At 39.4% G+C, this 16,974-nt stretch overlaps 1 protein-coding gene across 1 annotated transcript in view; it reads right to left on the bottom strand.

Moving 5' to 3' along the window:
* Window positions 1-50: 50 nt before the first annotated feature.
* CCDC170 (coiled-coil domain containing 170) overlaps window positions 51-16,974 on the bottom strand; it is a 62,539-nt gene continuing 45,615 nt past the window's right edge. The window contains exon 14 of the transcript XR_013928512.1: window positions 51-16,098. The gene's annotated coding sequence lies outside the window, so the exon portion shown is untranslated. The remainder of the gene's footprint in view (window positions 16,099-16,974) is intronic.

Here is a 16,974-nt window from a genome sequence, read left to right as displayed (position 1 = left end):
TGATGTGCACAAGTTAAGGCCTTTGTATTGGATACACAAAAGCAGTCAGAAAAATACTGATATTGTTTTTATACAGACAATGGAAAAAAAAAAGGCAAGAAAGCACAAGCCAATTTTTTTAAATGAATCTTTTGGATCAGGTAGTTTCAAGTATTTTATTTTTTATCCAACTTGAGCAGTTTCATAGCATCAAAATGGATGTAAAACTATGCTTCCTTTTCCTCAGAAATTTTCTGCACCTCAGATTTCCCTCTACTGTTTAATCACTTCTAAAGCCACCTTAAAAACCATCCATTTCTTGGAGAAGTATTGTCAGGCTCTCTATTGTCATTAATGGCTTCAATACACAAAACACTTTTCCGACTTTAGTTTCATCCCATTTCTTCTGGTTCTGTTGTCTGAGCAGTTACTCTTCTCTTAGATATTTCTGGCTCAGAAATTGTGTTTGCACAATTCAACTCAAATCATAAAGAATTGCGGCATGCTTTCAATTATGTGTTGATTGAACATCCTCACTGTGAGTGACCTTCGTTCTCCTCCGCGTAGGAAAGTCCGCAGAACAGATTTCTCAAATATTTTCAAAAAATGTCAATCCCTGCCCCAAGACACAGCTGACAGCCACTTCTTTGATGTTTCCCAAATGGCTTGAGTTTTGGCATCACTGGTAGGTGTATTCAGACTCGACTCATTTCAAATGTGACTATGCCATGCAGGCAGTTAATAATCAGTCTCCCCGCTATACAGTTTCACATTTTTTATATATATATATATATACACACACACACCAAGTAGGCAGGACACAGCCACATGGCAGTGTATTTTTTGTTTCTTTTTTTCTAATGTTTTTTAGATCATTACTGTAGCTCTTTCTGCTCTTCAGCAGCTGCACTCTGAAGACTGACATGTCTAACTGTATTGAAGTATAGGTCAGCTATGAAAAACACATTTTAAAACTGCTCAGAGTATATCCACAAAAGATATGGAGGCCATGAAACAGAAAAGGAGTGAAGTCCAGGGTTTGTAAATGATCATACTCCACACGATGTGCAGCAGTAATATTTTCTGACACCAGTCCAAAACTGCTTTTTTCTTTTCCCTTTTTAGGTTCAGAAAAGTGTGCAACAGCCATCATCACTGTTACACACACACACTTAGAAGGAAATCAGAAACCAGGCTAAAAAAAAAAAAAAACACTTTAGGAGCTTCTGCACTGCTGCCGTTTTATCTTCCTCACTTCAGGATTTTTTGGAGAGGCCACATGCTCTGGGATTGGTGAGGGTGATACAATTGCAATCGGGAAGATCTGTTAGTCTGAGGAACAAAGTTCTTCTAGATGGATCAGGGTAACCAAACGCTTCCATCATAGTGTGTGGGGAAAGTCCTCATGGGACAGGAATCACAGTGCCAACATCCAGCTTCTCTCCCCACATCCCTTTGGTGACGCTAAGGACAAAGATGGGAAAGAAAGGAAGAAAGATGGCACAAAACCCCAAAGGTCTATCAGACAGTGGAAAACTGCGGGTTTCCAGCTGCCAGACAAACATCCTCTGTGTCCTCCAAGAACACTGAAGGAAAGAGATTGATGTGATGGCTAAAACTGTAGGCTTCAGGCTCCAGAATACAGCCAGCTTGACTCCTGCCAAGCCACTATAGAGAGGCTGACATCTCCTTAGATAAAACTATAGCTTCACACACACTGTTCTCTCAGTGCCATGTATACATACATGTACAAGTACTGCTGATACATGCATATATACTCATGTATGCATTCATAGCACAGTGTCACTGTATAAACTGGGGGAAAATACCACCTTGCTTGTTTGGCAGCCTATTGGTATCAACATCTTCTCTACAGTAATGCTGGCATTAGCAAAGATTCTGCTCACAAACAAGCACATAAACCAGAAATACTTCTGTTGATCTCCAGCTTAATAAGGGAACAGAAGTAGAAAATAAAACAAGCATAAAAATCAGGATTTAACAAGTGACAATAAACTTGTATTTTCAAGCTACTGAAACTGGCATCATTTGAGCAATGAAAGAATTAGCAGGCATTTTCAGTAACCATATTTGTTTACAGGAATTGTTTAAGCAGATATATTCAGCATCATTAGTGAGAATTTTTGTGCAGTGCTTTCACACTGCATTTATGTAATTTATTCTGTGAAACCACACATGAAATTCTCATCTCTATTAAAAGATGATTATATCTGATCTTGAAGAGTAAATCTTCAGTCCTTTAAGATCTTTGTAAAATCATGAGAGTGGTTTTCACTTTTGTTTGAAAGGGAGAGGCTGGATGTAAAAACCATTGTCCATATAACAGAAGTGACTGCAGATAACAGATGCCAGAACTGTGGAAAGCAAGAGGACAAAAGACATGGCTAAAGGCACCCACAGCATAGCAGGGGGGATCAGCTTCACTCTTTCAAATAATTCTGGTACTTTAAAAAAGAAAAATGGATGCTAAAAGAATAAATACATAATTTACCTGTTAAGACAGAACATCTGGTTTGCATGATAGTTTTTCTGGGAGCTGTGGGTTTCTGAAACTTCTACAAAAACAAGAGCTACATACATCTTGAAATACTGTTTGTTCCCTGGTATGAGGGATGCTACAAGAGACACAAAGTACTCCCTCCGGACAGACGTGGCATGGACAGATAGAGATCAGCATGGTGATGCAACTATTCAAGCTGACTCTGGAGTTAAACCTTTGTCCAGCTGATGGTATCACAGGCAATCACATTTAGAGGATGACATTTTTTTAATTCTTCTCTTAAAAGAGATATAAGGAAGACCATGACAAATAAATCAGCTCCCTCACCAAGAACACAAGGGGATTTCTTTGTACGGATAAGTTATTCCTGCACAAAATTCCTTGCATAGGAAAGCTGCTCCAGAGCTGTGCCCTGCCTGTGGCACCCAGCACTGACCCTGCCCTTTGGTGAGCACCAGCCACGAGAGCACTGACCGGCTCTGCTGCAGCACATCCCACGGTTAGGTTTTCCAGGCCAGATCCCTATGGAAAGTTAAACCAGTTTAAAATCTTTTCAAATTTAGGTAAACATAAAGCGGTTAATGTTTTATTCAACAATCTGAAATTTAGATCTCTACATAAAATAATTGCCTATCTTAGGAATAGTCTCCATATCCCTCTTTCCCATCCCGGTCATTTTTATTCAGCCAGGTGAATGGTTGGAAAGAGTTGTTTGATTAAACTAAAAGTAAACAACATTTTAAAGGGGTTAAAAGACACCATTTTATTTAGACCAAGTTTGTGCTGTCAAGATACCTTAAGACCCCTGATGAACAAGAAGTATCACTAGGAAAGTTGATATTAATATTTCCACCATAAAATTTCACGAAAAGGTTTGTAATTGATGCACTACAGGTACATCGATGAAAATGGTGTATTTTCCTTTCAAAACAACAAATACACTTATGACTACCCAGACCATTTATTTTGTGTGCTGACAGACTGGGTTTTCAGTAGCTGACCTTTATCAGATTGGCTGATTGACAGCAATTTGGTCGGTCATTCTGTTAAAGGCAAATGTGTATTTCTTGGCCCTAGAATAAAAATGTTAATTGGTTAACGGTATATCAGGCCCTATTCCAGTTCAATACCCTTTTGTTGTTGTTGCTAGAATCAAGTTTCTTTATCTTGGTATTTAGCTAAATTACTAGCAATAAAATTAAAGTAAATTTAAATCAGTAGTTGCATTCAGAAAATTTACACCAAAGCTATTAAGGAGAACCCAGTCCTATATGCTATTTCCAACAGGGACTAAGAAATGCATGCTACTCAAAGCAAATGTCTATCCCACTAATAACTGGGCTACTCTTATTAATTCCCACATTTTCTTAGCACAAGGAACGAGACTCTACAACTGAACTCTTTTTGATGCCTACATGGATACATATCATAGTTTAATGTTTTCTCCAGGTTAAACTCACCTGGCCTTAACAGGGCAAATGTGGATACCCTTGGGATTGAATGCCTTGAGCTTTTCAGGATGTTGCTCTTTCCAGAGGTACGTGCACTAAGCAGCTGGACACACTTCTTTGCATCTGATACATGATCTAAACCATATGGCAGTGAAAAAAGCAGCTAGTTGATATATCATGCAAAATATGTTGAATCTGTATTTCTGTGATAGCGACCAACAATTTAAACAGTTTGACAACCTTTTGAAGCACCAGCTAAGCACCCTTGGAAGGACCAACATGAGACTGTTAGGCAACAGCCTCCAGATCTCACTTTGTGATAGCCACAGCACTGGCAGCATTTTGTCTCATGATTTTTTTGACTGTTCTTTACTTATACAGTCAATATTTTCCCATCAGTTGTTCTGAATTTGAAATGTGTAACTGACAGCTGCTGCCTGCTTCCTGAACAGCAGCATCGTGCTGACTTTGTACCTGTTAGCCAGTCTATTTGAGCTGAAAATCCCCACAAATGTGTGTGTCATCTCTGAAAACATATCAGGTAAAAGCTCTCAGTTTTTTTCCCCACACAGAGAACTCCTAAATTGTATTATGCACTGGCATTCATCTTCCTATGTTATTTATTACATTAGTAGCACGCTTCCCTCTTTCACAATAGCTCTTCGTGCTAGCCTAGCCAATAAAATATGGCATCTGCAGTAAGCACTCATTTTTGTTTCCTGCTAATATTTACTAACAGTCTAAAACATACAAGTACACATGTAATATAATCTGTTAAAGAAACTGCACTTGAAAATGTAAAGGATTTTACATTTCACTTATTTTGGACTACATAGCCTTCTGAGCAGAGGAAAGAACACTTAGAAGCAGTTAAATCAGAAACTCCACAATAGCCAAAGTATTTAAGTTAGTGCTAGAATATAATTCCCTTCATTTTTAATTTGTCAGCTGGTCTTGTGGCTCTTTAAAGAGAGACAAACTCTTTAAAGAGTTACTCTGTTATGTGTAAGACTTTAAAAGTAACTACAAATAAAATACCGAACTACAGCTTCTAACTGCAAGGCTGAGGATAGAAACAATATGGAAAAATACCATTATAGCTATTTATATTGTTGAAAATGTTACCAGCCTTAGACAGATCTCTAATACATTATTACATACTTCCAGGTGGGAAAAAAAAACCTGAAATCCATCTGCTTCCGTTCTGTCCTTGTGATGGGAACGATCAGATTCTCTCCAGGCACGGACACATCTGTCCCACCAATTGTCCTGTCACATCTTGATCACAGCCACTACCACGAGTTCATGTGACAGACTTTTCCAGCCTAATGATGATTTTGGTAAATAAGCCCCTCCTTTTCTGCCTGTTTGTTACAGCCCACCAGTATGCTCTTTACCAATCTTTTAGCAAGTTGTTACCATTCCTTTACTAGTAGTCTTTAAAGAGAAAGAAGATTTGACCATTACTAAATGAAATGCCTTCAGTGGGAGGATGAAGGCACCACAAACGACTGGAAGATGTCCTTTGTTTCAAGCAGGCATTTTTAGCTGGATTTCAACAATAATAAAACACCATATGATTTATTCTACATGTGAATTGACTGTGAGTTCAATGTGGCAAACATCACCTTATCCTATTTGATGAGCACACACCACAGTCTTGTGACTGGGAATCGTTATATATTAGAAAACAATTACCACCACGTGACTGGCTGTATATAAGGAATACACATTATATCCATGTGGAGACTTCAGTAATTTGGGTGGGTATTCTGCACCAGCATCACTTTATCACTTTGCAATCCGGTCCTATTTCGTCATTGCACACCTCTGTGCCAGCGCCCTGACCCCTCGGGCCAGCCATTCTCACCCATCCTACAGCATTTATTAAGGGACCAAGCCAGCATTCACTTACCTCCTCCTTGCTGATACTTAAGGGTTTTTACAACTCTTCTTTTTTTTTTTAAGGCATATTTTGGGGTGAAAGATGCAACCCCTCTTTAAATTGAAGATGTTGGGCCTTCTGCATTTTTCCTCAGAGCTCACATTAAAATTACGTTGGTTTTCATGTGGAACTGTCAAAACTGACATCCCAGCTGGAAAATTATGTCAGCTTCCAGGAGAAACAAACACAAGTATATTCTGAGGTAATCAGAATATCTGGAATTTAATGTTTGGACTACTCTTACTTATAAATTCCAAGTCCCTTAATGTAGGTAATAAGCAGGTTGCTCCAGCTGAGATGATCCCACACAGGAGAGTTTCCTCTCTAGTGTCAGCACATCCTGAAGCAAGGCAGGACAACCTGTGCTGCCCAACCCACTGCTGCCCTCCTCACACCCCAGAGCATCCCTCCCTTCTCTCCAAAGATCAGGCCCCCTTGCCTTCCATCTCTCCTAATGCATTTGGCTTTTATTCCCCCACTCTCCTCTTCTGGTTCTTTCACACACAGCTGCTTGGCCCATTATCATCTGGCCATTAATTGTTTCCTGAATTAACCCCCTCTTTGCTGGACATGGCTTGTAAACTCCACTATGAAATATAAACTGACTTCTGCTTCCTTCAATGACACTTCTGCATATAAATACGAAGCTTTCCAGAATTTTCTGAAAATGATTTTCTGATTTAAGAATGCCTGTATTTTTTTTTCCTCATATTTAGCAGAGCACTCCTTATATAAGCTTGTAGTCATTTCAGATGTATTGAAGACTCTTTACACTTACAAATGCTTACTGAGACACTTTTTTACATGGTATGGAACTCACCAATACATATTTGCTTTTTTAGAAGATAGATTTCTCTATCATTTGGTCTCTATTTTCTTGTCTGTGACAAAAAAAAAAACAACCAACCAAACAAAAAAAACTCTTTCCACTAAACTGTGAATCCTGTTTCAGATTTCTTCTCTTAGAAGTATAAAAAGCATAAATACCAATTTTTTTATAAACTGGATTTTTTCACATCCTGTTTATATTTCTGATTCTTCTGGCCCCACTGATGTTGATAAACACCCTCTATTTAGGATTATTTACAAATATTGGTGATAATGATATTCAGACATTTTACAAGGGATGGTGAAAGCAATATTAAAATTCCTAAATACAACCCCTGCCTAATTACAGTCTCCTTTCTACATGATCTAACAAACAGACTGGAGTTTGAGCGATGGCATTCAGACTGCACCTGAGCTGAACTGCTTTTCATATCTTTCATCAAGAAATGCATCAGTGAAGCAAACAGGTAGTTCCTTTAGCTAAATTGGAGGTTTTACTGTACTGCGGGAAGATCCATGCTCTGTAATAATTTCATGTCAGGAAATGCAGCTGAAAAAGGAGCCCAGGAAAAGCAGTGAAGTGTCAGGTCCAGATGCAACACAGATGTGTGGCCTGGCACCAGGAAAGAATCAGAGGACACAGAGATCCACCCACCTCGCACTTTGCTGCATTTTTCAGCAAGTTAGTTCTCTTTGTTGTAGTTTCTCTGTCTGTAAAGGCAGAAACAATGGGCCAGCAGTCCTTTGTCACACAATCTGAGATCCTGCCATAGAAAGTACTATGTTGGAGCATAGTCTTATTATTAGAAATTAATAAATCAGAAGTAATTATTAATGCTTCCTTTTACTGCATTTTAATATAGTCTAATTATCTTTGTAGCTATTAGTAAGTTATTCTTAAAACATTTGCCAAAAAAATGTGTTTATTAGAAATAAGTCAGCAGTATCATTTTGTTATCATCAACATGACTATTATTTGTTGGACAACACTGTGCATTTTCTGTTCATCATATCATAGTATTTTTGTATTCTGACACTTTTCTTTGCAATGTTAATTTAATTTACATATGGGCAATGATGATAAACCTGCACAGGTCTACAGGATAGGCACTGATTAAAGGAGTGCGTTACCATGGTGTTCATTAGTTAGAGACTTGCTCTCACAGTAGGTTCTCAAAAAGTAACCAAGGTGGTTAAAAGGGAAATATTGGTTAGTATCACATTCAAGTACCTTGTAAACCTATATCATTCTCCAGGAAAGTAATTCCAGCTTCCCAAAGCACAAGAAGGAATGGCAGGTGTTTGGGTGGTTGCACTGCTGCTGTGATTTTTCACTCATATAATATCATATGAACACATATTATCATGTATCTCGCTCACATGATAACATGATGTTATCATGAGAAAGGTTTTCTTGTTTACCATTGAAGAAAAAGATCACTAACCTGTGCCTAGCTAAGAAACAGCAGCATGGTAAAACCAGGCTGTTAACTTCTGACTACAACTGTAAGACAAGCACAGTGTCATTTGTGAAATACTTATTTAAAGTGTACCGTGGTGAGAAATTTATTCTCCGAGGTAGCTCAATTTGCCACTGAAAGTATGTGGTCACCTAGAAGAGACTTTTCAGAACAGCTTAAGTAAGGATTCTTTTAACATTAAAAGATTGCAATTTTGGGGATGTGAAAATTACAACCCATCTTAGAAAAAAAATTCATTACAGTGTTCTTTAAGCCAAAAGAAAAACTAGAAGCGAATAACAGAGTGATATTTCCAAGTTTTTCTAAAGAAAAAGTTCAATAAATTATAGGGAGTCTTTTATGTAACTGAATATAAAATTGTAATACTCTAGTGCTTCATCTATGAAAATTTTAAAGAACTTTCTAAATGTTGGTGGGCAACTGTAATTACCTTCTTTTTAGACAGAGAATAGAAACTTCAATGCTTAACTTTTCCAGAACTGGAGCCTTGGACCATAGAGCAGAAAGGAACATTTTCCTATTACTAAAAAAAAATACATTTTTCTCTGGCAAAAAAATAGCTTGTACATGTACTTTGGGGGGCTAAGTATGACAGAGATAAAGGCCAAAGTACTAAAAATCCCCATATTCTTACATATTCTAAAATATGGAATAATTCTGATAATCACAATCTGATTTATACAAAGGCTAAGTCATTAAACATGTTTGTAACTAAGCAGCTGGCAAACTTGCAGGATTGGGGATGGCAAAGGAGACATTAGTTACTGGAGCACTGGGATTTGTAAAATGGAACAATAAAATACTTGGCATTCATGAAATTTTCTTTTTTGAAACAGTAGTACAAACAGTAATTGTATACTGTGTGAACTACGCTGTTGATGCTGTTAAGGATGTGTGGTAGTCACCAGCAATTTTTTCTTCTTGTAAGAAGCATTAATTTATTAAATTTACTGGTTTGTTTTGCTAAGTGGAGTCTTTGTGATGGTACAACTATAATTATCTTTCATTGAATACACATAGAAAAGACGTTTCAAATCCTGTTTCATATAGAAACTGTAAAACAAATTAATCTATTGTACAGAGGAGTCACAGGATTCTCAGCTGCTATCCAAAGCTGCAGTTCCTCTGACCTTCTGGGATCAATAATGTCCTTCGGTGAAGTGTTTCACCCAGCCAGAGCTAGGCAAACTCACCAAGATGCTGGCCGCAAGTCAAAGGCGACATCTTTCTACTCTTGCTTCTCCACACCTTCTCCCACCACCTGAAAGGGAAGGGTTGGGAACTCCACCAGCCAGAAAAGTGACTTTTCTTCACTATAAATCTTATTAATCTAAAAGACCACCTTCTGAACATGGTGCAGTTTTCCAGACAGATTCATCAGTATTTTAGCTGTATCCTCAGGAACTCGGCTCCTGCAAAGGCCAGGCGGTGGAGGGCAGGCAGGGACCAGAAGCCTTGATGGGGAGAGTCAAACCGCAGCACCCTGCTACCACGAGGTGAAACTGTAGCCTAGTCATCTGCTGAGTAGTAATGGATGAAAGGCTTCTGGTGATGGCAGTGCAAAGTGGGAGGGATTTCCCATTGATTTCTCACATTCTCAAAATGAAACAGCTGTTGCCATTACAGTAAACAAGAAGCAGAGAAGTGCTAGGTGACAGAAATCCCACCCACCCCCACCCCCCCTCATTTTGACAGTATTGCTGAAGTCTGCTGGAGGCCAGAAGCCAATTATTTTAGTTTTGGTTGTATCTGTTTTTCAGACTCAGGTTCCTGCATTTCAGAGGATACTCACCCTCATAATTCCAACTGATCTTCAACAGCCATTTTGAATTCTCTGCACCTCCCAAACCCAGATATTAAAGTCCTTCCCATATGCAGAATGCGTGTACATAAACACAGTGGAAGAACTTCACAAAGGCTGCACATCCAGTCTCCTGCAAAATGCAGTGAAATGCTGGGAGTAGTGCTGTCCGTGCAAAGAGATTTGACTCAAGGCAGTACCTGTGAGAGGTGGACAAGGAAGCAAAAGGCACTCGCCAAGCAGTAGTCTGGTGGCATGCATCCCTGCTAGAAGGCACTTGTAGTGACCGCAGGGATGCACACAAAGCAAGGGAGTCCCTGCAAAACAAAACACTGTTTTGTATAATCTTCCTCTCACTCTTCCTCCCTCATTTGGATGTGTGAGTGTTGATTTTCCCACACTGTTCCTGGGTTTTCCCCTTACTGCACCCAACAGTCTCAGCTTCAGTCTCCCTTCCTTGGCTTCCCCCCGGTCCTTCATCCTGGTCTATGAATAGGAAGTTTCAAACTGCTCCCATCCTCACCGCTACCCGCTGCTCGCTTCCCAGGCTTCACCTCTCCCAGATACTCATTCCCACATCCCTACCCAGCTACTCACACCTCTGCTTTTTTTCTTTTTTCCTTGCAGCCCACCTTTCCTGTATATCTCCCATGAAACTTCCCTTCCCTGTGAAACCTGCCATAACTAGCTCCTTCCCAAGTCTGTCTTTTTTCCCTTGTGGCTTTGAGCTGGACGACTCCTTCCACTCCCACTTGTTTCTAATGAAAAGAGCACTGGGAGCAGAGAGATGTGTCAGCCTTTGCTCCAGCCCGGAGCAGTCAGGAACACTCATTATAAGAAAGGTAATTTTACACTCTGGCCTGAATTGCTAGGAATTGCCAGATTTTTATTTATGGATATAGGCAAATTATGGGGTTTCCATTAGTCTTGTTCTTAGGAAGGACTGAACTGTTTTGGCTTCAGCTTTCAAATGAATAAATTCTGTCAGCTGGCATGGAAGACTTCACTCCTGTAAATAAGAGCAAAGTATCACATTGCATCACAGGCAATGATACTAGTGCTACAGACACATATATTAACTGAACTCCCAAACCAGTCAAGAATTTCTTAGGAAAACCACAAAGGGAACATTTCTGGAGAAATACAACCTCTTCTTTGACTTTCAAGCCAGGAAGCCACTATAACTATATTAGAAGTATTTGAAAACACACTGCTTAAGAATAAAAAAGCTGTTGTAAAAAATTGTTACCCTAACTGGGGGTATTTGGAATCTCTGTCACTTGCTGGTGCAGGCATTGCCATTTGTAGACCTTCATGAGGCTGAAAGGAAGCTTATCTACCTTGATTAAAAAACCAGCTAGGCAGCAGTCCTCAGGCACTACACCAGCTCTCCCTCCTGCTCCAGCCTCTTTTTTTCCCTCTACATCACAAGCAGATTGCCAAGGGCCACTAGCTCCTCTTGTTTCTATCCTGAACCTCATCCACAAGTCCGGAGAAGTTTATAAAGTCTTGCAGTTAAGATTTACCACCAGAGAATTAGTCTGCACAGTCCTGAACCCATGACATTATTTTCTGTTTAGGTCATTAGTTTAAATTAATCTCTGTGTACTGGTTGCTTTTTCAAATATTTATTCTTTTTTTTATTCCTATGCTCTCCACGGCCTGCTGTCTTGAGCTGGTGAGACGAATAGTTGCTAACAGTAAAAAAGGGGAGTAATCTTCCAGCATATTTTTAGCCACTTGAATCAATCAATTCACGGCTTTGTGAGATGCATCTCCAATACTTTCTTGTCCCCACCTCGTTCCACAAACCCTCAGGCAGCTAAATGTCATCAATGTGTCATCAGATTTGGGTCCCTATATGAGCCCCACTACTTCTGCATCCCTGCTGTACACTCTCCAACACCGTTGTGTATCCTCTGTTCAACTGTTCTCAAACCATATTCTCAAAGGCAGCCAGACCGACCTAGCTAGAGGTGTCACATGCTGATGTGAGACCGTAAAAGTATTATTCTAAATGTCTGTAATACAAACAATATCAAAATTATTAGACATTGGTAGTAGTATGATAATCTCAGCACCAGTCTAGCACTTTTCTGCACAGCCTGGCTTGGCCTGATCTCCAAGGAAAGCTCTAAGGGACTTCTATGCCATGACCTGCAAGGTTTTGACTTCTACACTGATGGCCATAGTACTTCTGCTATAAAAACAATTGCAGTCTGTTTCACAAGCATCTGCACCTACACCTGGTTTGCCTGCTGCCATCATTTTACCCTCATATTATTCCTTCTTCTTGCAGCTCCACCTCCCCAGCCACGAGCCAGCAGCTCATATCTGTCCTCTTGTGGTCACGTGCCTGACACAGGCTCGCTGTTTCGTAGACCAAAGCCTTTCTGTTCTTTCTCCCCACACAAGAGCACCCTTACTGCCCCCACCCCAGCAGCCCCAGAAAACCACCCAAAAGGGGTATGAAGCATCTGCAGGTGTCTGCAGCAGTCTCAAAGACTCTTACATGAGACAGTGAACTGTATCTTGGTGTCTGCTGAACTCCACACAATGGTGCAGAGGTCCGAGCATCCTGGCTGTAGAGGAGGTGCATGGCGCAGGGGGAGGCTGCCGGAGCTGAAGGAAAGAAAGCGGCAGCAGAGCAAGGGCATGGGCAGATTTCTCCAGCAGCCCTACACAACCTGGCCGACACTGGGGCTGCCTGCAGGGCATGGACCTGAAACCTCACTGGTGAAGAACAAGGTAGGCCACAGAGATTTCGCTGCAGAGGAGCGGTCTGTGAGAGATCAAGGTGAGAAATATATTGTTGATGACACCAAATTTCACAGTGGAGGCTAAGAAAAAACAACAGATGACTTCAAAGGTCTGAGAGCTGTCTGCCAGTACTGTATTTCTGCTTGCCCTTTGGGATGCCTGTTGGGTTTATCGTGAGTTTCTGACCACCCCTAAGGGCAAGAAGCCAGACAAAGTGGTTGCCCATATCAATTTATATTGCCACTTTATAATTTATACTGCATATTTTACACTGTTACTGCAGTATGAAGGATTCACAGAAGAAACGTTTTAAAATACTTTTCTTAGTGCTTCTTACTTGTTCACTCTTCCAGCTTGAGCCCACGAGGAGCCTGGCCATCAATCAAAGCACAGGTTACAGGCTGCAGATGCTCCCTGTTGGGACCAGAGGTGGGCTCCTTGATCCGCCCAGATTTACCACCCCATGTGCAAGGCTCTCCCTAATGCCCTGCCACAGCCTGCCCTTCCTCACAGTAGGAAAACACGACCAGAAGGGGAAAGGTCTGAGGAAGCTCTGCTGGCACATCGCTGCCTTCTACAGCAGCACTGGGGAAGGGCTTCCAGCACCCCGCAGCCACCACCACATATTTGTTTCATACCCAGAGCCTCCAGCGCGTGGCCTGAGCAGCAGCGCAGTGTCCCAGCTGGGCAGGGCCGTGGCCAAGGGGAGCACTCGGTGACCGATGGGGAGCCAGGCGGTGGGCACCAGCCACGGCCCCGGCAGCGGGGTGCTCTGCTTGGCTGCGCTGCCTTATGGGAAGGACTACCCAAGCAGGCAACATCCTGATTTTGGAAGGGGAAACTAAGCTTGTTCTTTTGGAATGAATTCAGGTTTCTTAATCAATGCGCGGAAGAGTGTTTGTCACAACTAAGGTGCAGTAGTGGGAATATTTTGTAGATCAAGGTTCTTTACTCAGATTAAATTGCATTCAATGGCCTATTTAAAAATAGCATTGAATATCTGGTTTATAACCAAGCACACATCTTCCACACCCAACATACTAACATTCCATTTCCAAATGAAAAAAGCGCAAATCATCATTTCATAAAAACACCTGCATACATACACATATCCAGGGACCTAATCCTATTCAGCTCCCAGCTTGGTTAGACCTCCTGCTCTCCAGTCCCACCCCTGGCATTACCAAAAGCCATCTGGCAGTTGATTTCTCTACCCAAGACCTCTTGGAAGTTAATAGTTTGGACCCCCTTTGCTCACACTGTAATCTTCTTTTCCTTGTTTCTCCTATTTATTAAAAATGTAAGTAATCACGGGGGGGGGGGGGCGCGGAAATAAGAAAACATCTCAACCTTCTTATTTAATCCCTTCTGAAAATAAGTGTTTTTCTTTGTCTCAGGGCTCATTAGTTGACTTTAAAACTGTCAGAAAAGTCATCTATTTTGTTCAAGCAAATTGTCTTGTTTTGTAGAGCTTTCATTTCTGACTCAGTTATTCCTGACTAATTATGAGTAAAGTCTAATAAATTTATCCTTTTTTTCCAGGAAAAACACCCATTGCTGTAGAAGATTCTTACTTGTTTTGACAGAAAAACAAAGCCATCTGAAATCTTCCATTTGAAAAGGATTATGTTTGAACATTCTTGCCAACTTCTATTTTGGCAAACTGTATTATTTTTATTATTTTCCACATAGTTAACTAATTTTGGTTTCTGTGCTTCAGTAATATCAGAGATGCCTTTTCTCTAACTTCATAGATAATTTCACTTCATTTTGTTCCATTACTCCCCCTTTTTCTTTTTGATGGTAAACAGAAACAGTCAGCATCCGTGTTCTTAAAAAATACTTCATACGAAAATGTTTGGAAGAAGATGTAATCCAGTAGTCCTTTTCTCTAGAAAAGTGCCTCATTCCCCATCTACTTTTTTTTATTTAAAAACTGTTATGACTTGGGTCATCTGTATTTCCCCTCCCCTCCACGATCATAATGTACAAAATAATCCAGTAACTTTAGAGCCCTAGGAAAATGGGAGAAAAGTAAGCAAACTGCTTTATGCAGCAACAATAATCTCTAGAGCAATATAAATCAAAAAGTAATTTAATGTGATCTGTCTTTGTTTTCTAATCTTAATTCAGCAAAGTATTTAAATGGGTTTGCACTTAATTTCTTTGAGGAATCATGGTTCTACTACATTAATGTTCTAATGATGGCTCTACTGTGTTTGGAAGAATGTATTACCAACAATATTCCATATAGACCAAAATTCAGTTGCATATTTTTTAATACACTCATGATGTTACAACATTCATTTTTCTATTCGCAATTGTGACTTTGTTATTACAATGTTTATGGCATGTAAATTATTTCGCTTCAATATCTACAATTGCAATATTTTAATTTGTTGAGTTTTGCCTTTTTTTTAACACTGTCCCTCTGGAATAATGAAGTTGTCTTCATTGAAGTTGGTTCAGCTATTATTTTGAGAAAAAAATCTAGCCCTGAAACTGTACCATTCTGTGATTTCACGTTACTTTAAAAAAAAAAAAATAGGTATTCTGTTGATAAATCAAGTATCCTTTACCACAATAAAAGTCATTATGAACAGATAGCAAACTCTTAATCCCATAACTTTATTAATACAAACAAACCTAGTAAAAAGAATCGACTGAGAGGTGTCTGCTGACACAGCCTTAATACACACTTTCAGGTTCCTGTCAGACCTATCATGTGTCAAATGCATCTGGGTGTAAAACAGGAGAAAGCATTTGAAATAAACTTTGAAAACATTCATAAGCCTGTTCAAAATTCTTTTTTCTTTTTTTTCCAAAAGGAATACTAGGTTCAATGCTTTGTGAAACTATCCCTAAAAAAAGATTGCAAGTCAGTTTAAACTTTGTTCAGGGGTTAACTAAATTACACAGGTCAAAAATCACCTGAACTTTGTTCACATCAAGTTTCCTCCTTGCTTTTTTTTTTTTATTATTATTATTTGCTTTGGGTAAATGAACAAAGATATCAGTACTCTTCCAAAAGCAAAGCAAACACAGGGAATATTGATAGCCAGCTAAGAGGTCATATTCCTTGATGAACATTAGCATTAATATTTCAATAAATACAAATCCACTATGTAAAAAAAAAAAAAAAAAAGAATCAGAGCACCCTTATTCTGCTTTCTGCTCACTTAACTCACAAGACATTCACCAATCTTTGTTACCAACTTCATGTGAAAACCTGCCTCTTCTGAAGTAATTCAGAGAACTTTGCTGGTGCCTTCTGTAGGGCTGGAACTTCACTGCTGGTGCCATGGCTGGTCACAGGGCAGCAGGACACAGGGCTGCAGAGCACAGCAGGAGATTTCAAGTCTTCTGGCAGACATTAGAAAATCATCTCACAGCCATAAAATATGGCCAAATATGCACACTTATTTGAAGACTGGCACACTCAGAGACTCTTAAAGTTATGAATGTATTATCTGGCCTAAGTGGACCTAATTTTGTAATGCAATTTATTTACCTTGCAAAATGTGGTAAAATATGCTTTGTATAATATTAGTTAATGTGGATGAAGAAAACAGGTTTTGTTGATTAGTAATAACTCAAGCAGAAGTGCCTATAGAGGCAGCAAAACACAAGCTGAAACTACTTGTATTTGCTCATGAAGAATTAGAAAATTATTATGGTCCTTTTCTAACCTTTAGATTCCAACCAACTTACCATGCCAGAAAATATTTATAACTCAGTCTTTTACTTTGAAATTCTGGTGTTTTCCTAAGTTTAAGTCTATATAATTCAATACTAGCTTTTTCCTTTATACCATTTATTAAACTTTACCTGAAAAACAATGTTACATTATAAAACAAGAAGGGAAATTTATTTTAATCCAGGTAGCCACTGGAGCATAAGAGTACGTGATTTACCATATCTCCTCAAATGACTGATTTTGCAAAAGCTTGAGTGTGTTTTGGTTTTTTACTAACAAGTCACTGAAAAATGATTCTTCAGAGGTAAGTAAAATGAAAGCATATAATGCTTTGAGTTCCTAGCCAGATACTAAAATTACCACACTTACTTGAAAAAGTTTCATTTTTCTTAAAATACTGTGCTCAGTTTTAGTGAGTGGGTTATCATTTGCTGAGATGCTGTTGAAAGTCCACAAATGGTCAGATATAACTAGGTAGGTACATCACTGAAAACACAGAATTATGTTTGAG

Source organism: Falco punctatus, assembly GCF_963210335.1.
Source record: "Falco punctatus genome assembly, chromosome: 5".
Classification (NCBI taxonomy): Eukaryota; Metazoa; Chordata; class Aves; order Falconiformes; family Falconidae; genus Falco; species Falco punctatus.
This window is presented reverse-complemented; position numbering and strand designations above follow the sequence as displayed.